Raw genomic sequence first — 22,879 nt, forward strand, 5'->3', positions numbered from 1 at the left:
AGTCGTGGGGCCTGTGGCTCCCGGCTGGCTGTTCAGGTCTCAGAAACTCACCCGAGAGAAAATCTCTAGTCATGTTCTTGAGTACCTTTCTCATTATCATTTATCAACTTAGACCCCAAGTCTCATTAGTGAATTTGTGTTAGGCACAGGGAAGCTTGAGAGAGTGAGGCAGACAGACTGTGACCCTAAGACTTCTGAGAGAATTCAACATTTTTCCTTCTTATTGTTTGGCATTAGATTTTTAGGAGGTTTACTAAAGCAAGCAAGTATGATACTTCCTGTGTTATTAAGTGATAGGATTCAGGATATGTTGCCCTATAACATGGTAGTGTGGCACTGGCTGAATGAGTAGGAACTTTGACATGTCTCCTCCAAAGTAGACCCTGACTTGTGTGTGATGACTTTTCCTTTTGTCTACAGGAAAGACAGGCCTTATTTCCTAAGAAGACACAGGAAATCCAAAAAAAGAGATTGCTAATTTTTCCATTTTATCATTATAGTTTTATATTTATTTATTTATTTATTTATTTATTTATTTATTTTTATTCTTTATCCTTTTTTTTTTTTTAACAGTCCAGTCTTTATCCTCCTCCTGGTCTACCTTCTGACTGTTCCTCATCCCATTCCTCCTCTCTCATCTCCAAGAGGATGTCCTGACCACACCCCTCAACCCACCAGACCTCCCCACTTTCTGGGGCCTCAAGTCTCTTGAGAATTAGGTGCATCTTCTCTCACTGAGTCAAGACCAGGGAGTCCTCTGCTGTATATGTGTCAGGGTCCTCATATCAGTTGGTGTATGCTGCCTGGTTGGTGACCCAGTGTCTGAGAGATCCGAGGGTTCCAGGTTAGTTGAGACTGCTGGTCTTCCTCTAGGGTCACCTTCCTCTTCAGCTTCTTCCAGCTTTTCCCTAATTCAGTCACAGGTGTCTGTGGTTTCTGTCCATTGGTTGGGTGTAAATATCTGCATCTGATTCTTTCAGCTGCTTGTTGGGCCTTTGGATGGGGCAGTCATGATAGATTGCCATAGTATTTTTTGTCCAATCATGCTTCTACTTACCTGTCCAGTCATCATACAACTGAAGTCATAAGAATATGCAGGCTTTCCTCTTTCATTAGATCTTCATTCTGAACACTTCCTCATCATTCAAAACTCATTAAGTCTGGTTTTGTCTTGTTTATTTGTATTTTATTTTAAATACTTCAGTCATGAAGCTAGTGATGGGAAAGGAAAGAAATTTTTATCCCCTATGTGAGCTTGGGTCCAATATGTTTCTCAGTGTATTGTATCTTTAACTGATTATTAAATACAGTTTTATCAACAGAATGATCTACACTTGAAGACTGTAGTTATCAGAAAAGGCATATGAAAACAAGTAGTCTAATGCAAATGATGGACTGAGAGAGCACATATGGGGAGCTACCCTTATTTTGGTTCCTTCCTTCCTTCCTTCCTTCCTTCCTTCCTTCCTTCCTTCTTTCCTTCCTTACTTCCTTTGTTCCTCTGTTCCTCCCTCCCTCCTTTCCCATCTTCTTTCTTCCTTTCTTTCTTTCTTTCTTTCTTTCTTTCTTTCTTTCTTTCTTCCTTCCTTCCTTTCTTTCTTTCTTTCTTTCTTTCTTTCTTTCTTTCTTTCTTGCCTTTAAAGGGTAATTGCTAAGGGAATATTCAGAAAGCTCATTCAGTGAGATGCTGATCATATGTCTGCTAGAGGGGGTACCTGGGTTCTTAAGAAGATAATTAGATGTATCATTTGGTAAAAGAAGTCATCTGGGGTAGAAGTTAACCACCCCAAGCGTAAGCATAATTAGAGGAATCAAGCTTTATGATGCCACTTATTTAAAAATCATTTTCTTTCTCTTGTAGCTTCATCTGCTCGTTTTCCCTAAGCTTTATATCCATGCTAGCTGCATTCTTCTCAGTGTGAACCCATATCTGACATGGCAGTTTACATGGAGGAATCATTTATTTTTGCTCACAGTTTCAAAGGTGTTTACCATGTTAGAAAGTGTGTAGGAGAACACAGCCATTCATTTACTGATGGCAAGAAAGCAAAGAAAGGGAGTGAAAGAAGAGTCAGTGGTAAGACACACTCATGGGATCCACTTCCTGCAACTAAACACCACTTCCTGCTTTTCACTACCAACCAATAATGCCAACATATATAAATCCATCAATAAATTAATCATTCAATAGGAAGGAGACCCGCAATCTACTCATCTCTTAGCTCACCCTCACAGGCACATACAGAGGCATCCTTCACTAATTTCTCAGGCATTGATTAGCCAAACCATAGAAAATCAAAGCTGACCACCATAATCTACCCTTTGTCAAGTTGTAAAATTAGATGAAATTAGGACATGTAAAGTGTTTATAAAATATCTACCTTATGTGGACTACTTTAAAGATGCTTGCTGTTACTCTTTTTAATAACCACAGGCTTCTTATGTTTCTATTTGAAGAGAATAATTGTGTACACACTTCACTAACTTTGCCGGAACTCTTCCTCCTGCATGGAATTTCCAACTTCAACTTCTGGGCATATCCTTCTTACTGTGTCCAAAGCTCTGCTCTGAACGCCACAAATTCTTCAGAGAAAGACTATTTCTCCAAACTCCAAACCTTGTTTATATTTCTTTGGCATCTGCACATTCAATTCTATATATTCATTTATGTATCTTATTTATGGAATCTTCTGAATATTTTTATCACTTTAATCTTATTCTGCCTTGAAGTAATTGATATTCTCTGCCTTAAATTAGAGAGATGACAAAAGAGTTACTTTCTCAGATGTTATAATAATAGTAAATCAAATTAATCTGATAGATTTAGTATATCAGTTATAGGATATTATATCACATTTCTCAAAAAATATTTTGTTTCTTTGGGACAAGACTCACTATGTAACTCTGGCTGTGCTGAAGGTTTTTACCATTCTGCCTCAACTTCTGAGGGCTGGGGATTATAGGCATGCAATATCACAACCAGTTTTATTTAATTGTATATGTTTACATATTACATATACAAATATATATTTAGTTATATATGTACCAGATGTATGACAGATAAGAAACATATAGAGTATATGTTATATATATATATATATATATATATATATATATATATATATATATGTGTGTGTGTGTGTGTGTGTGTGTGTGTGTGATTTATACTTCTACCAAACTGGGATAATTCTTTTATATATTTCTATAGATCTCCCCACTGCTTTTTGTCATGATTTAGTTATGCATATTTGTTTTCTAGTCTTATGGTTTTATCCTATTTTCTTTGTTTTTTCTTAGTATCTTCATTTAGTTTCTTTCTAAATTCAAGTAAAGAAATGGATTAGATAGACCATTTGTAAAGTAATCTAAGGATATATTCTAATTTATAAAGTTACTTTTGATTTTAAAATTTATTTTCTTAGTACATAGCAGGAATACAAATGAGATAAATATTGGGACTCCATGGGGACTCAGAACAAGGCATGATGTCTGTTTTCATTGTATAAAACCATATGAATTCACATGGCCCTTCATGCAATATTTTGAGTTTTTGGTAGTATAGAGTGAAAACACATCTATTAGTGAATATATTTCATTTTGATCTTTTCCAGGCTAGTGATATGTGTGAAATACTTTCACAATGCTGAGCAAGCTTCAGATCTCAGCCAGCCTCATGCTCATGGTAGTTAAACTGCTACAGTATTTCTGAATGATGAAGCTGGCTAAGCAGGTTCTGTATACTAAGTGCATCTGCAACGTGTTCCCAACTCATGTCAGGTTTATCAGGACGTAACCGTACTGGAGGTTGAGTAGCATCTCATATCCATTTGGTGGGAAGACAAGTTATTTAAAGTAGGAAAATCAAGTCTGCTTGGAATGTACAGTGGCTGGAAGAGGAGAAGGAAGCCGTCGAAAGCCAGTGTGAGACCAGATGGCTGTGTCCCGTGGGATGGTCCGGTTTGTTCTGTAGGTCACTGTGAAATGTTGAAAAGTCTACAAGGAACCAAAATGGAGTCAATGGAAATAACCACCAAGATAAGATGAGCCGTAAAAGCATCTAACCTCTAACTCTTCTGTAAATATGCAAAGGAAACTCTACTGTGAAAGAGCATGTTTGCTTATCCCCTGGCATGCCTGTTTCCTAAGCTGGAGGTTTCTTTTTATGTGAGGATTTTTCAGTTGCTTTCAATGCAGGCATTCCTGCCTGGTGAATGACCCTGGGCGACAGCTCCACAAACCAATTTCAATACTCAGGAGAGAGATTGCTTCTCAGGGTTCAGTGGCATCTTATTTCAATTAACATCTTTCTTAATTAGAAAGAAATACGGAGGTACAGAAGGCATGCTTTCAATTTTCACCCTTTACTTAGCTTTCAGTTTATTTGTTACATAAGATGACACATATGGAAAGTCAATGTAAGAAAAATGTGTTAGGTCAGATAGATAGTTGGTGCTAATTTTGTACACTTCCAAGTTTGCTTAAGATTCAATTTTTTTTTTTTTTGGTAGAAACTGTATAGAACTTTAGAAGCTATTTTTTGTGGACCCTTTATTCAGGGCGGTTATGGACAACATTCTAATTACATCAATAGTACACACAGAAATTAGGCTTCTAATTCAATTTCCAGTAGGGAAATTATGCCCTAAAGAGAGCAAAAGAACAAAGCAAGGAACGCTTCACTGGAGAAAGTGATCCAGCAGACCCTGTGTTGTCAGGTGATATGCTAACTTACCTATGAGGTTGTTTTTAATATACAATCAGAAAGTATTATTTCAATCAAAGTGAAGACTCCTATTTGACTCCACTATCCTACTCTCTGATCCTTTTAGAAATCAATCACTTGACTTTAACTATACAGCTCATCTAATAGAAAGTCAAAGGCAAATCACTGCTTCCTAAACTTAGGGATAATTTGTAACCGAAAAGCAAAATATCTTGTATAAAAACAGAAAAAAAAGGCATCTGGAAAGAGATTTTTTTTTAAAACTACAATGAAGTTACCTCTATATAATAATGTACTCAGCAGAGTTGGTAGGTAACACAGAGAAAATCTCTATCACAAGAATTCCTGGCATTAAACCATCTCAGACACACAGAGATAGGAATCCCTAATCCAGGGCTTTAACATCATCTTCCTTTAATTAAAATGGAGAAACACTTTTATTTAATTTCAATAGAAACTGTGAAATGCTTTCATGAAGTCCTACACACAGAACTAAGACTAGGATAGAATAAATGGATTCTGGGTTTTTTCTTTTTAGGTTAATAAAAATAACTTCCATTTGTTGCATAGTTTACTTTCTAAATGCCTCACATAAAATTACCTAGCTTATTCTGTATGAATACATGTGGTTAATTCCATCACATTCATCTTACTAGGTAGAAAATTTGTAGCTAAATACACTGAGGTGTTCTCCAAGTTATAGGCAATTAAAGGAGAGCATTTGAATCCTAATTAATGTAACTCCAACATCTGAACTATTTTCTACAACATTTTAATGACCATCATGTCAAAGCTTAGTGTGTTCTGCGGGTATGATATTTTAAGTTCTTCCTTAAACCAACCTCGACAATGGGCTTTGGGTGCCTGTTCACAGGTAGCTTATTAATTGGGACCTTTTAGTACTAACCTCGGAAGTGCATGGGCATAACATCACCTCGATTCAAACTGACTGTGGAAAAGTTCAATTTGTTCAGTCTGTAACTGTGATGTGCTCTTTCAGAGCCCTAATTTGATAAATGTAACTGTGCTTAGAAATGAAACAAAACTGTAAATGGGAAGAATTAGTCTTTGAAAACTATTCCCTTGTATCCCCCTTTAAAACATACTTTTCTTTGTTCTTCACAAAGTAATGGCTTTGTGAGGGTAATAGCCCCTTTTATTTAGGACAAACCTTGGGTATTCAGCCATTTAGCATTCAAATGACACTTGCTCTGTCAGTTTAGATAAATAATCTTCTTCTGACTGAGATCTCCTAGGTTTCAAGTGGGAAGATGCCTTCTATTCTCCCTGTTCCCTTCCGAAACTTTCAGAAGGTCTAGTCATTTCATAAGTCTGAATCATCTCTCTGTAGCTCACCTCCTGCCTTGAATATCAATGAGTGCCAGGGGCTGCTTCATGGCTTTGTCCTGTCAATTTCTAATTTAGGAAATGGGATGCGGCGGACTCCTTGGACTATTTATACGCATTCAAGGCTCCTACACCTTTAAACCCTTGGGGACCTTCAAGAAATCTTCACATTTCTGTGTCACTTCCTGCTCGGATTCAAGGCTATCAGCATTACAACTAATTTGCATTTTAGACGTTTATGTGAGCAGATGTCATGCGTCTGGAATGCTACTGGATGACAACATAAAGCACGACGTGTCTATTCCGTGTACAATTAGTGGGGATGCCAGTTCATTACTCATTATGCCCCTTTATATTTCTGGAGATTTACAAAGTAAATAATGTCGCCTTTGCTTTTGGTCCAAATTGTAAAATGAAAAATATTCTTTAACCAAAAGGAAACTTTCTTTTTTTATTATGTAATAAGATTATTAAGTGACCTGTGCTAAAAATACTTTTCTAGCTCAGTATTTTCCTTTACATTTTCATTGTCAAGCAACAACCTAAGTCTGAAATGATGCAAATTTTATGGTTAGGGACAGTGACAATACATTATGGAAGAAAGCCGACTGTATGTTTTCTATTTGACAAATTTTAAGTGCATTGAACTATTAATCTACTCAACTTTATGACACCTTAAGAAGAAAAATATTGTTATTTTTATCCCTTTACAGATATGACTATTTAATAGGAGCAAATGGACAGTGGCAACATGTCCACTACCTAAGTTTAGAAAAACAGGCAAAGAAATGAAGTTGATGACCAGTGTCCTCTTCAAGAGCAGCTCTGTCGCTGTGTGGCAGTTTCCTTTGGGTTAATCTCAATGGTGAGTCAAATTCATTTTAAGACTAGCTCTGTCAAGATGTTAGTGGACAAGTTCCTGAAGTTACTTTTAGGATAAACTTAGCATATTAAACTCTGCATAGAGCAAAGCCCTAATATGGAATCCCTTCCTTGTGACACATGCAAATTAAAAGAGATTGCATTTGCTTTTGAGTCATACTCCAACTTAATTGGTTGCATTTATGTAACAGGTGGTATTATAGCATTTTAGAAAAGATAGCCTAAAACAATTGAGGTTCATTTGTTTGACTTTGGGTAAATATCTTTATTTTTTCCTAGTTTCCACTTGAATTTTAAAAGATCAAGAATAGTTCTACTTTCTATTTTCTACCTACCTGTGTCTATGATGAAACTCAAACTGTTGCCCCTGAAACTAAGAGACACAGCTCTGCTCACCTTTCTTCTTGTTTGATCAGATGGGAGACTATTTGGGCTATTATCCATTGTTGCTTCCTCTATGGCGTTTTGTGATTTTGATGGACAAAGAGCCTTGTCCAGGTTGTCAGATCCTTATTGCAAAAGCTTTTGTTGAAAACAATGTCCTAACCATTATCTGACAGTAGGAGGATGCCTCTTGAGACTATAGCTACTGTAAGAAGCAGGGAGATTAATGTCTTTATTTCTTATGTAAACACTTATTAAATGTCTACCAAAATAAATGGATTGAAGAGCATATAGATACAGATGGAATTAAAATTTATAAATGTTTGATTTTAGTTCTTACTTTGCTCCTGGACTTCAATCCTCAGATACATTATTTAAGTTAGTTGGGATTGGGCTTTTATTCTTATTAAGTGAAAACTAATAATCTCCTTGCCTTTGAGAATGATAAATGCCATTTGATTTATTGATTTTTCACTGATAAATGGTAGTGATACTTAGAAGTTAGATGAATAGACAGGCTTTGTACCAATTCCTTTCCCCATTCATTTCTAGTTAGAAAAAGATTACTGTCTTTCTTTAGCTAGCTTTGTTGGGTTTACTGTGTAAGGTCCAGGAGTCTCACCACATCATACTTTGTTGCCAACTCCAGTTCATCCTTTGAGTTTAGGTGGAGCTCTGAGGCTTCAGCCTCAACCCTAGATCACTGTATAAGGAGATAAGCGTCAGCTAAGAATCCAACCCCACATCTAGGCTCCACTCAGTGCTTGTGCCCTATACAGCCCTTCCTAAATATAATATACAACAAGGTCAGAACAGCAGCCACCAAAGTGTTTCAATGTTTCAGTTCCTGTATCCTACCATCTTCTTTTTACTTTCCCAAGAACAGAGGCATCTGTAGTTTAGAGTCTCCATGACTCCACTCCTCCTCTTCTAGAAAAGGGAGTGTTTGATTAATTGGTTGCATATCCTCTCCTTTCAGTCTACCTTTAACAAATTTCCTTGTTTCCACTATTCCACCTTCTCTATATATTCCCCTCCTTTATTTCTTAGCTACCACACTAATCATTAATCACATTTTGTGTTCTGTTTATTTTATTGACTCAGACAATAATATCAATACTCCAAATTCCATTGTTGTATGACTTCTGAGCATATATTCCAAGGACCCTATCCCCTACAACAGAGGTACTTGCACTTCCATGTACATTATAGATCTGTTCACAGTGGTGAAGAAATGGAATGAGCCTAGATGCCCATCAATGGATAAGTGGATCGTTAAAATATATTTACACACAGCCAAATTTATTCCAAAGTTAAAAAGAAGAATAAAGTTGTGAGATTTGCAGGATGATGGATATATCTAGAAAAAATTATGCTGAGTTGGGTAACCTAGGCCTAGAAAGTCAAACACTAGATGGTCCCTTTGTATGAGAGTCTTATTTATGAATTTTTAGAATAGTATGCTTATCTTTGGGTGATATGATAGTAAAGGCCAGAAAGATAGAACAGGATCATGATAGATAGAACAGGAGAGAAAGAATGGGGGTAAAGGACCTTAAGCAAAGGGGGATGGTAGAATGCATTGAACATGAAACTTAAGGAGGATATGATGGGCATGCAAGTGTCTAAGCAAGGACTAGGTGGAAGCTGTGGTGGTTTGAATATGCTTGGCACATGGGAAATAGCACCATTAGGAGGTATAGCCTTATTGGAATAGGTATGACCTTGTTGTAGGAAGTGTGTCACTGTGTATGTGGGCTTCAAGGTCTCCTAGTGTTCAAGCTCCACCCAGTGCAGAAAAGAGCCCCTTGCTGCTGCCTACAGAGAGGGTCTCTTCCTGGCTGCCATTGGATCAAGATGTAGAACTCTCAGATTCTTCTCCAATATCACGTATGCCTGGGTAATGAATGCTATGCTTCCAACCATGATGATAATGAATTGAACTTCTGAAACTATAAGCCAGCTCCAATAAAATGTTTTATGTATATGAGTTGCTTTGGTCATGGTGTCTTTCCACAGCAATCATACCCTAACTAAAAAAGAAACAGACTATTTTATAAGCTTACTTAAAAATATATTCTAAAAAAAAGCTCATATTTGAATAGAGATGCTCTCATTGAATGGATAATGCTCTTCCAAAAAGTCATTGGTTATTATGCCAAGTGTAGTGTATCTTTCCATGAGGTGTGAACTATCTCACTATGAGATGTGAGTTACCTTCCTATGAGATGTAGGGTACTTCAGCTATGAGTTTCTGACCATGGAAGCCCAAGTGACAGCACTAATGAACTCAGCAAGTTATAAAAACAAAATAAGACAAAAGAATGCAGGTACTTGAGAGGGGATAGTCTTAGTGGTGATAGGAAAGGGCTTGAAAGGGAGGCAACAAGGATTGGATTTCATCAAAAGTTATACCCGTGCATTAAATCCTCAAAGAGAAAAAAATAACAGCTGGCATCTATTAAACATTCTTCTAAATAAAACCTTATAGGACCTCATGAGAATTCCATGAAAGCACTGGGATTGTTACTATTTGCAGACAACTATAACAGAATCAAGGAACAGTTATTTGCTAAATTATAGCTACCTGGTAAATTTCAGAGCTGAGATCCGGACCCAGGATGTTGAAATACTGAGCTCACACTTTGTACACATACAGTGTATTTTGTCCCAGGAGAATTTATTTATGACTGTATAATCTCATAAACTGATTATACAATGAGAGCTGTCAGTCAGAGCCATCCACAGTGGAGCCCGCACTATAACTCTTTGCTTAGGGAAGTAGGTACTGCTGACTACTATACTTTGTTGACTGATAATTTGAAATTGAAATTCAGTGATGTGTGGATGAGTTCCTTCAAGGGTACTCTGTGTGACACAGATGAGTGGGCGAGAGAAGAAAAACACAGAGATGAGCATGTGGAGGAGTTTGAAGAATGTGCCAATAAGCCTACATTTTGGAGTCTGTTGGGAACTTGGTACCTCAACCAGCCCAAGGAAAGTCTGTGTCAAGCCCTAAGAGAAAAATTTGAAGAGTGGTTCCTTAACTCTCTGAAAAGATGTCATTGCTACCCTGAGATGATTGGGGATATAGGCCAGTGGTTTAACAGAGACAATCCTTTCCTGAATCGTAGGTGACATTCAGTCATATGAAGATTGACTTGGGCACACAGAAGAGACCACAGATGCTGCCAAAACACTCAATAAGTAAAGCCATCTCCTATCTTCCTGCCCAAAGAATTACCTGGTTCACTATGCTAGTAGTATCTCTGCTGAAACAGTGAAAGGAGAACAGGCTCTTTCCTTGACTGCATATGCTTCAGCAATTGCTACTTTGGTAGGGGTGCTAATCCCTCATTATTGACAGGAGGCACTAGGAGCTGTGGCACCCCAGCAGCAGCAGCAGTCATGGTGAAGTTCACCATGAGGTGCCTTCATTTTTATGTGAGAGTGTCTAAAGAAGTCAGGGGCATTACTTCTGCACAGTCATTTACAAGGTATTTCTTGTTGACTTCTGAAATTATGAATTGGGTTAAAAGGGAAGTTGGAATTTTATTCTTCTTTCTTTACCTTGTATAAATCCCTCCTACAATCTCTCAGTCCTGCCTGTTTTCCTTCTTCTCCCTTCTTATCTTTGTCCATTCAACTAAAATATCAGTGAATGTCCTGTATGATGGTCAAGCTGTATGCAAGTCTACAGGCTCAAGTTTATGATGAGATAGATCCCCAGGGTGGGATTGAGAGTTTTGGGAACATTAAAAGGTGTTATGTAAGGCACTTAAAGGGAACTGTAAAACCCTAATCCCTATCCTCATTTTGTTTGCTCCCCTGGTTATCAAATGAGTGTTTTTTTCTCTGCATCTGGGTCCAGAGCATCAGGGTAACCCGTCATATATGGAACTTGTAAAACACTGAGTGAATAATAATCAAACATTTCTCTTTATGAAATGATTATTGCAGGTATTTATTATAGTAACAATGTCTAACAGACCATGACCTCATATGATAGATATCTGTATATTTATTTAGAATAATAATGATGAACACTTGGGCAATCAAAGGCCTAACTATATGGATCAGCCAAACTGGTTCAAACAAAGACAGTGGCACTTCCATGTGCATCCCCAAATTCGGTATGCATGCACTCTCAGAAATTTGTGCAATTTAATCTCAAGGAGAACCAAATAAAAGAGTATGGACATTTTTGTAGAAGCCTCTTGTCTTTAATAGAAAAGAGATTGCCACCTAGAGCACGTGTCCTGCTGACTAATCACTGAGATTATAGTCAGCCCCGCAAAGAGTGGACTTGTCATTAGGATACAGATAATGCACAACAGGAAACATAAGCATTGCCAGTCTTTCCTCCCCTTTTGAAGAAAACTAGGAAACTGGAAGAAGGTCTTATATATATGTGGGTTGTTTTTGAAAGCAAATCGCCTATACATTATATTTCTAAATATGTTTGAGTAATTATCTTTATGGAATATTTTGCTAGAACCAAAACCTGCCAAAGTGGCAGAAAGGAGAAGAATAAAAGCAAAATTTTTAGCAGCCCAAATCCAAAGCAAACACAGAGAGGCGTGAGGTTACAGACAGTGGCATGAATGTTAATGAACACAGAGCTGTACAGTGGAAATCTGCTAAATGCTTTGCACGGGAAATTAAGAGGACATTTCCCTAACAGTTTGTTCCTGTTGGTTATAATTTTAAAATCGGCAACATGGGATGGCCCAGCTCCATCACAGATTCATATTGGGCAGATGTATTACGATTCCCTACTGAAGTTCTCTGGAAGAGCTGAGACTAATTTAGCACAGTTGTTTTACACAGTATCATCAAGAGCAGCAAGTGAATACCCAGAGCATGTGTGAAGAGCTGAGAACTGATTGCAGTTTTGCATCCAGGAACTAAGCACCCTTTGGAGGTACACAAACGCTTGAGCAAAGGTAAGAAACCATACGCAGTAGAAGCCACAACAAGCGTAAGAGTTAGTTAAATTGAACATCTTACCTTCACTTTGAGCCTATATCATATTTTTGTTTTTCTTTATAATATTTCATTCTCATTTTAACTAAGTGAATGCTTGCTTAAAGCTGTCATTATCTTTGGTGCTCATACTGAGGAGACATACTGGTACTTTTGGCAGAATTGACACCACAAATCATGAGAGTGACCCATATCAGCCATGCCATCCCCGAACTAGGCATACACTTGGTTCTTAATTATTTCAGCTGCAGGAGGGAATTTTCCTTTTTCTGCAAAGTGTTTAACATTAACCTTTTTATTTTTGCAGAATGAAGGCTGATATTTATTTATTTATTACTGATTCCTTTAATAAAGACATATAGGATGTCTCTTGAAAGCAACATGGAACCTCTCTCATTTTAGAATCACTATCAAATCACACAGATCAGCATGCCACTAATAAATGACCATTCTCACACCCACACACAAACACACAAAGATCAAGTCAAACAACACCCCCTTCCAAGGTGAGTAAATATACAAAATATTAGCAACATTTTCTACACAAAGAAGAGTGCTTGTGAATCACTGAATGCTTTGCGGTTATTTCTGTAAGATTCCAGAATTCATCCATATAACACATATAAACAGACTTAAAAAAATGGGCTATAAAAAGAGGAGTCTCCTTGCTGAATATTGTAGAATCCACTTTGCTTCTTATCTTTTACCAGATGTAGCATCTTTATCACCTTAGTGCAGGCAATGTCATGAACTCTCACGGATGGATGTTTTCAGTCCTTTTTTTGGTACTTGAATTCTTAATTTCTCCTAGTAATTATCTGCCTAGAACAAAGGCCAGGCTTTGCTTGGCTCCACATAAAGATAGCTAATATGAAGAAAAAGAAGAAAAAGCAAAAACAATCAAAACAAATATCTGTGTATTTACAGATATTGAGGAGTGGCAAAGTATTGCTGTTTCTAGTTCTTTTTGTCCACAGAACCAGACTTGTATCACTTTAGATGAACAGCAAACATGAAATGAATCTTCTCTGCCTTGTACAGTTTTAAGTTTATATGAGTGATAGTCTCAGTAAGAGACAAGATGGATTTCGTTTATTTATTAGAAAGGTGACACACGTGGTCACCAGTGGTGAGGAAGGCTTTCTCATAGAAAGCAGTAAAAGCGAAACAGGAGAAACAAGTGATGTAGAGACAGTGTCTCAGGACTTGGGGTGAGTTTCTGTTCCACTCTCTGATCCTTATTTTTATACCTGCAACAGGAAACAGGGGAAGATGAATCTCAACTGGAGATAAAGAGAACTATATTTGTGATTTCACACCTAAATACCACCATATTCTTTCGTATGCTTACTCATCGGCCTTCCCAATAAACTTTGAGCATCTTGACATTAAAGTCCTCCCATTTTTCCTTCTTACTCTGTGTTTAAATTTGCATTATTTATTCTTAAAAAAATGATTTACTTATAGAATGCCATTCATTAAGGCTTGATAAGTAGTTGAAAAGAAAATAACTCTTGAGTACCACAGTGAATATAGAATGTGGCAGAATTTGCTAGAGAAATTGTAGGTTACTGGAATTTTGGCTCATTGTAGGAAGGAATGCCTGGAGGAAACTTCATATAAATAGTGACTGCACAAACATAATCCAGTGGTTATCGCTGACCTACATACACATGGTACCACATACAATGTCACTTAATCAGCTAGCATCTTTATGTATACTTTTAGTAATATATACATACACACATGTATACATACATACATACAAACATACACACACATATTAGTGAAACCAGTTTTAGAGGTAGGAAACAGAGAGATTCATGGAAGAAATCATCTTAGGAAGTGGTGGGAGCTTTCAAATCAGTGAATAGGACAGAGTGGGGTGAGCAGAGACAGGAAGAAAATTTTTGGAGAGAAAAATAGGACAGATTCTTAAGGGACATTAGCAGAGGTGGGCACAGAAGGAGGCATGGCAAGAGATTTACAAGAATTGATCGGAAATTTAGAAGGAGAATAGAGAAGAGAGAGTTTTAAAAAAGAGTGGACTTGGTAGGCAATGCTTCTGTCTGCGAGAGGTCAAGTTATTTAAGGATAAAAGGAGCTTTGAATTTGCCCCTTTGAAGCTTGCTCTGTGCACTATTAGTGTGGTGATAGTGGTAGAAAACTTGGGGCAAAGCTGAGGGCTGAGTTGAAGGGGAGGGGAGGGAGTGGGGATGTTGAGTAGCTGCCTCAAGGGAGACTGGCTCCACCCTGAGGGTATCAATGCAGGGAAGGGTTACAGGGGTCAGGAGCCAGAGGAGAAACAGATTGGAGAAGGTTCCTGTTCTCTCAGTGTAGAAAAGTGATTTATCATTTTGTTTATACATAAAAGCTGAGGAGAAGGAGCCTTTGAAGATGGTGCAGATACAGAGGAAAGGGCATAATAGTGAATATGATCTTAAAGAATGATGGAAGAGAGGAGTTGTGGGTACCACATAAAAGAAGAGAAAGGATGCTGTCTTGCCATCCATTGCTGCAAGGTCTGAAATTCTGGGGAGTATAAAGGAGAGAAAACGTGAAGCAGAGACTGAGAAAGCATGGGAAAGCTGCCCTGCTATTCCCTGTGTGGAACTGGGGCAGACTTGTGGCTTTATATATGTTTTCATAAAGTAGAAATCAGTAAATGTAGTCCATCTGCATAATATGACTTTGTACTGACATCAGCCTCACTGTGGTGCCTTCTTCAAAATTAACAGATAGAGGCATAAAGCGATACCGAGAGTCGTTTCCTTTAATTTACTGTGTTTCATATGCTCAACATGGCATTTGCAATTGATGCTCCTTTTTGTGTTATGATAACTGTCTCCACATTACCATTCTTGCTTCCAGATATTCACCCTGCTAGAAAAGAAAAGACTTGCAGACTCCATTGCAATTTTCCTTATATATATATGTGTATATTTTAACAATATATATTTGTGGGAATAAAACATGCAATGTTATATATGTATGTTTCTTATCTACATTCACCTGATCATATATTGAAGAGTGAGTGAACTTTCATAAAAGAACAATCAAGTAATCAAATGAAGACAAAAGCAATGGAGTACAAAATAGCTACTAGTTGAAGTTGAATAGAAAGTGAAAGACTTGTTCGTCCTAAGGGGCTACAAACCCTTCAGCTCCTTGAGTCCTTTCTCTAGCTCCTTTAATGGAGACTCTGCCCAGTCCAATGGATAGCTGTGAGCCTCTACTTCTGTATTAGTTGGGCACTGGCAAAGCCTCTCAAGAGACAGCTATATCAGGCTCCTGTCAGCCAGCACTTGCTGGCATCCACAATAGTGTCTGGGTTTGGTGATTGAATATGGGAAGGATTCCTAGGTGGGACAGTCTCTGGATTGTCCTTCCTTCAGTCTTTGCTCCATAGTTTTTCTCTGCAACTCCTTCCATGAGTATTTTGTTCCCCCTTCTAAGAAGGATCGAAGTATCCACACTTTGGTCTTCCTTCTTCTTGAGTTTTTTGTGTTTGTGGATTGTATCTTGGGTATTCCGATCTTCTGGGCTAATATCCACTTATCAGGGAGTGCATATCATGTATGTTCTTTTGTTACCTCAGGATGATATTCTCCAGATCTGTCCATTTGCCTAAGAATTTCATAAATTCATTTTTTAATAGCTGAGTAGTACTCCATTGTGTAAATGTACCATATTTTTTATATCCATTCCTCTATTCAGGGACATCTGGGTTGTTTCCAGTTTCTGGCTATTATAAATAAGGCTGCTATGAACATAGTGGAGCATGTATCCTTATTGCATGTTGGAGCATCTTCTGGGTATATGCCCAGGAGTGGTATAGCCAGTACCCTCAGAGCTCCCAGGGATTAAATCACCAACCAAAGAGTACACATGGTTGGACTCATGGCTCCAGCTGCATATGTAGCAGAGAATGGCCTAGCCCATCATCAATGGGAGGAGAGGCCCTTGGTCCCATGAAGGTTCTATGCCCCAGTGTAGAGGAATGCCAGGGCCAGGAAGCTGGAGAGAGTGGGTTGGTGAGAAGGGGAAGGGGGGAGGGAACAGGGTTTTTGTTTTTTGTTTTTTTGTTTTTTGTTTTTTTCAGAGGGGAAACCAGAAAAGGATATATCATTTGAAATGTAAATAAAGAAAACATCTAATAAAAAAAGAAGACTTTAGATTTTCATATGCCACAAGGGATAAAACTCCAAACCCTAGGACAGAAAACACACTGTTCTTTCTTTTCTTTTTTCTTTTTTCCAACTTTTCTTTCACTTTCTAATTCCCTCTTTCTTTTCCTTTTCTCTTTATATGATGAGAGTCTTTGTCTGGATGTCACAACCTAATGAAAGAGAAATCCAATCCCCACACAGACATGGTCATCCCTGATTTCAGTATCTAGTGCAGTATAGATGGTTGATATACTCAGGAAATTTATGAAGACAAAAAGATGTGTACATGCTCAGTGAATGGTTTTCCGGAATGATGTCAGCCTTTGCTTGGCTGAACACGGCTATGGAGCTCAGAGAAGCAACTGTAAATGCAGTAGAGATGGAAAACTATCTGCATTCTTTGGAACATATCAATTTCTCTCAAAGTTGAAAGTAAGGCACTTGCTTGTATGTGTCTCAGACTAGCCTAGGTCGCCTCCATATACTCCAGTTAAAATACAAAAATCTTTTATGACTTACCCATTTTCTGGTACAAGAGTAAAGCAAACTATCTTTACATCTGAATTCAGAACTAAGGGCTCAACAAGATGACTCTGTGGGCAAAATCACTTGCTGTGTAAGCCCTGTTGAGTGGAGTTTTATCCTAGAACCTGTGTAAAGGTGAGAGGACAGAAGTGACCCATCTCGGTGAGTTGACCTCTGACCTCCACAGGCCCAATATGGAACACATTCTGTCTACACACACATCACACACCTTCACTATCCCAAACACTAATAACAACAATAAAAGGATTTAAAAGTAATCATCTTATTTTCTGGGTCCCATTGATCTGTGTTTTGATAAAAAACAAAACAAAACAAAACAAAACAAAAACACAAGTATTTCCTAAATGCAATAATTTATCTTAGGAAAAGTAGGGTGATTTATATGTGACTCTGATCTCACTGTCTTACAAGCTAAGGCTGTGTGTGTGCCAAGAACTGTAATCAGGGGGAAAAGAGCCGTGTGTCCCTGCATTTATATTGCCGTGGTGTTGTTTATAGGATGCTGTGATTAGGTTCTCCTCTGAAGGATCTCAAGACCTTGAAACTTCTGAGGAGAAAGGGAGCATGCTAAGCGTATTACCTTAATATTACTTCCTAGATACCAGGCTTTCACTAAGTTTCTTCTGGGGTATTACATTCTCTCTGCTATCTCACTGTATATAACACTGAGAGGCGGACAGAGTAAATCCCTGTGTCATCACTATGGGGCAAACACATATGGCTAAGAGCATAATGTGGCCAGTCAGGGGTGAGAAACGGTTTCCTATATGTAGGATTTCTCCAGAAAGTGGAGCTGGCTGATCATCAGGGGAAAGCGGGCTTACTCCTTCATTTTTCAAATTGTCCAAAACACCCTTGTCTGGAGAGAAACACTTTGACACTGTGCCTCTTCATGTGGAAGCTCCAAGCAGACTCTCCGAGAGGCACATCAAAGGCCTTTCATGTCTCTAAGCGTCTGTTCATTTGCTAAGTTCATTCGCACGGAATTTCTTGGCCTGCTCGCATAAGTAATATGTCTGGGTTGCTCAAAAAATATGACATTCTATTCCTTTTCCTCAGACTTACGGAAAGTTCATGAAAGCAAAATTCTAGCCTTACATTTTGAAAGAGCAGGGTTTTGTCTTACAAATGTGATTGCCAAATATAATAAAAAGAATTTGAATTCAGAAAGTATTTATTTCGTTGCCTCTTTAAATCTTCCAGTTAGACAAACAAAGTTGATTATTTTGGAATTTCTACATAGTGTATTTCTAGGGTATAATATTCTTAAATAATGTAAGAAAATCTTTTTCTCTCCATTTAAATATTTAAATAGGATTATATTAGTTAGTTGTCTAAATCTTTTGCAATTACCCAAAAGTATGTATGTATGTATGTATGTATGTATGTATGTATGTATATATGTATGTATGTATGTGTGTATTTATAGAAAATAGAGATAGTGTATTTCCACTTTGACTCTACTTGTACATAAATTGTCAGTATTTCCTATATTAGTCAATTAAGTACAAAGTTTCAGATACACAGTTACCACCATTCGTTCAGTACCAAATTAGTATCAGAAATTTATAAGTAAATTGCTTTCTTTCATGCAACATTCTCTGCAGCAAAGCCTATATTCCTTCTGTCTGTAGATGAGAATCCTGCAAGCCCAGAGATAGTGAGCAACTTAGCACTCAGCCAGCATGTGTTAGCTCTAAGACCCATCTCTGATCTCTCATTTCAATACTCCTTTCTCACAAACCCAAGAATGTCCATGGTCTCAAGTTATCATGTCTGGCATGTGACACAGAGAACAAAACCACACACTAGCACAGTTACTCGCAACAGAAACAGAAAGCCATTTTACACACTCAAGGAAAAGAAAGAATCAGGTCCCGTTAGCACATAGGGAGTTCTGTGACTTCCCAAGAGTGTTCTTTCTATGGATACTGTCGTCAATAACGATAGTTGATGTGATGAAAGCCAGTCACACTGCCTCAGACAGAAGCTCACCACCAGGCCTTCTGAAGTCTTTCCAACAAATACTCGCTGCTGGATAAACACAGAATCTCAGCTCTGCCAGAAACACTTGACTCTGAGGCACATGTTGGAAATATATGCAGACACCACTTACAAAGTGATTCTTGAGGGGAGAAAGACATTTTCTTGTGGGTATTGGATTGTCATACATATAGTGTCAAGAATGCTCAGGTTCAAAGTAGGAATTCATCTATCTACTTTTTGGGGTTAGTTACTACAATTTCAGAAAAATAGACTGTGTAGTATCTGGAAACAATGAAAATTAATATTTAATACCATTTCATTAGCTAACTATGAACCTTAGAGACATTCTTATGGAAATGTAGTTTAGGAGTGCAGAGTTTCATTGAAGAGGATGACTTACTCTGTCAGACAGAGCTGAAGTGTCTACATTTTTGTGAATAAATGATACACTGTATAAAAGCACAAAATAGATTCAGATGGCCTGTGTGTGAACACTGGGTAGGCTATATTTCCTTGGGCAAGATCCTTAGCCACTCTGTACCTTATTTTCTTTACCTTTCTAGTGAGGTGTTATTATGACTATCTCATTATATAATTATGAGTATCTACAAAGTATATGGAAAATTGATTAGCCTATAAAATGTATGTAAAATATTAAAAAAAGCAATCACACTGTTATTCTCAAATAGTATTTACTAAAAGTTGCATAGAGTAAGAAGGAACATGAGACATGGTTGACTCTGCTTTTCTGTGACACAGTTCCTTATTCTTCTGCTTTCACTGATGAAGTTCCTCTGCCTTAGTGTCATTGTCAGGAAGTTCCACCTTTAAACAGAAATAAAGTAATATGCTAGGCCTGCAGAGAAGGAATTCAATTGCAGAAATAGTGTATCTCATTAAAGTCTGGTTCTATTTGCATAGTAATAATACAAATCCAACCAAATTCTGGCTGACTTTTAATTAGGAAAGCAGTGCGGTGTATTTTCAAATACCCTATAGCTGGCTATCTGATGATGAGATTACTATGTAGGGCAAATGCATAGATCAAGTGGATCAGGTGGTTCTCAGGAGGGGTTTTCATCACTGGACAGAGGACAAGGTGTACTTAGCCTCCACTCTGTAAACACTTCTGTGTAATTCTACTTTTGAGAACTAACTGTTCAAAGCATAGTATAGAGTATACAAGAAAGATCTCATGTTCAATAATATGCACCCTTCCACTGTTCATTCCTGCTGTCTTTCTCTCTTTCTGTTGATGACACATGGCATTGCCAATATTCTGAATGATGTAAACATAGAAGACTCCAGCACTAAACAATGGGTATGCCCTGATCATCATTGAATGAAAGTAAAACCCTTCAAATAAATATTACTTTTCTTGTGTGATACAGATTTTTTTTATATTCCTGTGACAACTTAGAAATATGATTAGTGTCTACAGGGTAATTATTTTAATCTTCTTATCATAAAGTCTCTAATCGTGTTTAAAATTATAGTGGAGTCATTATCATGTATGTCTTGTATTAGAACCAGCACAGTACTCCTTGATTTCCACCTCAGTGTCCTTTCCTCTTGCTATGATAAAATTCTTTGAAAAAAAAAGCAACTTAGGGGAGAAAGCACTTACTTTAGCTTATGGTACACTTCAACATATCAGAGAAGTCAAGGCAACCTTGAAGCAGTTAAACCTTGAAGCGGTTGGTTTGGATTACATCCATAATCAGGACACAGAGGGATGTATACATGCTGGTGTTCAGATGGCTTTCTGAATCCTATACAGACCAGGATCTCAGCCCTGAGAATGAATATCACCAATAATAGGAAGATCTTGTCACCCTAGTTAGCATAATTAAAATAGCCCCCACTGGCATGCCAACAGGCTCGGTTCCCAGATGATTCTCTCAAGTTGACAATTAACATGCGCCATCACAAATTTCTATTTAAAATAGCCTTTTAAATTTTAAAGTGATTAGATGTTGGTTTATTTGATTGTATCATAGAGGATTGCAAAATCGATCATCAATAGGAGGAGAGGACCTCGGCCCTGTGAAGGTTCTGTGCCCCAGTGTAGGGGAATGCCAGGGCCAGAAAGTGGGAGAGGGCGGGGTGGCAGGCATGGGGAGGGGGGAGGCAACAGAGGTTTGTTTTTGTTTGTTTTTTTTTTGTTTTTTGGAGGGGAAACTGGGAATGGAGAAATTCGCATATAAATAAAGAAAAAAAAGAAAACTTTTGTTTGTATTCTATCAATATATTAGTAGTTATGTTTGCACAAATTATGTGCAGAACTATAAAAAATGCCCCATTTCCATTATAGAAGAATGCATGTAGAGTATATTAATCTTTCAGAAAGTAATTCTGGAGAAGAAAAGGCAGTCTCTAGGCTTTTGCTGGCTTGACTGAGACAACAAACCTTTTAAGGAAATCAGAGGAAGCACATGTCAGATGAATATTCTGGAAAACAGCACCCACAAAAGCTACTCCAGTGGTACTGGGTAATAGTGGTGTCTTGAGCTATTCAAAAAACCAAGAAAACAAACAAACAAACAAACAAAAAACCAAAAAAAAAAAAACCAAAAATGTACTAAATAAACTCTAGCCTCAGAGAAGACATGAACAAAAGTTCATGTATCTGACAACTGTGAGCCTAGGTGGATGTACTGACCTGCAAAGTAGATGCACACACATAACATACTGTCCAAATGAATTCCATTACTTTATTGAGAAAATCTTACCTGTAAAAATTCATATACAGTCTGTGTTGACAATGAGCTCAGTTGTAATGTATAGAGAGTTGAAACTATATGCACCTAGTGATAAGGTCTGCAGATATGACACAAGCTACTGTTCCTGAGAAGGTATCTTTAAAACAGAGAGGGGATGCTGGGGAAGAGCAAGATGAACTAGCTAAATGGGTTTTTGAAAACTGGGCAGGGATAAATGAGAGATATGCAAAGTGGCAAGAGAGAATCCATTAAGGAACTGTTTCTATGGAACCAACTTTACTGGCAAATGAAGGCCTCAAAACTTGCCAATGGTTGTGGTGTGTATGAAGCACTCACACAGTTGTATTCAAGCTTCCATTCTCTCAAAAACACTTTGTTTATTAGATAAGTAATGGAGGATTTCTGCTATTTGCTACACAACTAATATAAATACATGTCTGGACAATGTTTACTTTTAAGCAAAAAATTTCATCCATGAAAGCATTCTCCTAATTACAATTTTATTAATTTAGACCTCTAATCAAATACCGCTTAACTTATACATATGTATGTAAATGCATATAAAATATATGAATGCATATATCTGCATGAATTACATATTTATAATGGTTATTAATTTTATATAGTCACAATTCAAATTGTACAAAAAACATACTGTGCTTATTTATTTAAAATCCTACTCAATTCATGGGCTTTCAGATCTGCTTGATTGTAGCAGCCTGTTCCAGACATTTTAAGGCACAGAATCACATCTAATTAACTTTGTAGTGCTAAGGCTCCAGATCAGGGTCTTATGCATGCTAGGTAAGTGCTCTACTACTGCACCACATTCTTAGTCACATCTAATTTTAAACCATTTTAGGTTGACTAACTGGGTTTAGGATTTATCCCTACTCCCATACTAACCCTTATCTCCTTTGGTGGCACTTACCTCTTAGACTTCTCTAAATTCTTGGTAGGAAGAGTGGGGTGTGACGTATGCCTCTGGCTTCTGAGGGCTGTTGATCTCTGCTGAGGATGAACGTTTCCTTAGAGCTGCTGAGTGTACCTGCTGCCTCTTAGCTGCTCCCTGTCTGAAGGTCAGCAATCTATGTTACCTTCCAGTGGTCAGCATGTAGGATTTTTGTTTTTCT

The 22,879-nt window shown here is 37.6% G+C and overlaps 1 long non-coding RNA gene across 1 annotated transcript in view; it reads left to right on the forward strand.

Annotated features, from left to right (window-relative positions):
• LOC116083460 overlaps positions 1 to 12,258 on the forward strand; it is a 14,382-nt gene extending 2,124 nt beyond the window's left edge. The window contains exons 2-3 of the long non-coding RNA XR_004115724.1: positions 6,784 to 6,935; positions 12,167 to 12,258. This is a non-coding gene — a long non-coding RNA (uncharacterized LOC116083460). The remainder of the gene's footprint in view (positions 1 to 6,783; positions 6,936 to 12,166) is intronic.
• The last annotated feature ends 10,621 nt before the right edge of the window (positions 12,259 to 22,879 follow it).

This window comes from Mastomys coucha, unplaced genomic scaffold (genome assembly GCF_008632895.1).
Source record: "Mastomys coucha isolate ucsf_1 unplaced genomic scaffold, UCSF_Mcou_1 pScaffold8, whole genome shotgun sequence".
NCBI classification, from domain to species: Eukaryota; Metazoa; Chordata; class Mammalia; order Rodentia; family Muridae; genus Mastomys; species Mastomys coucha.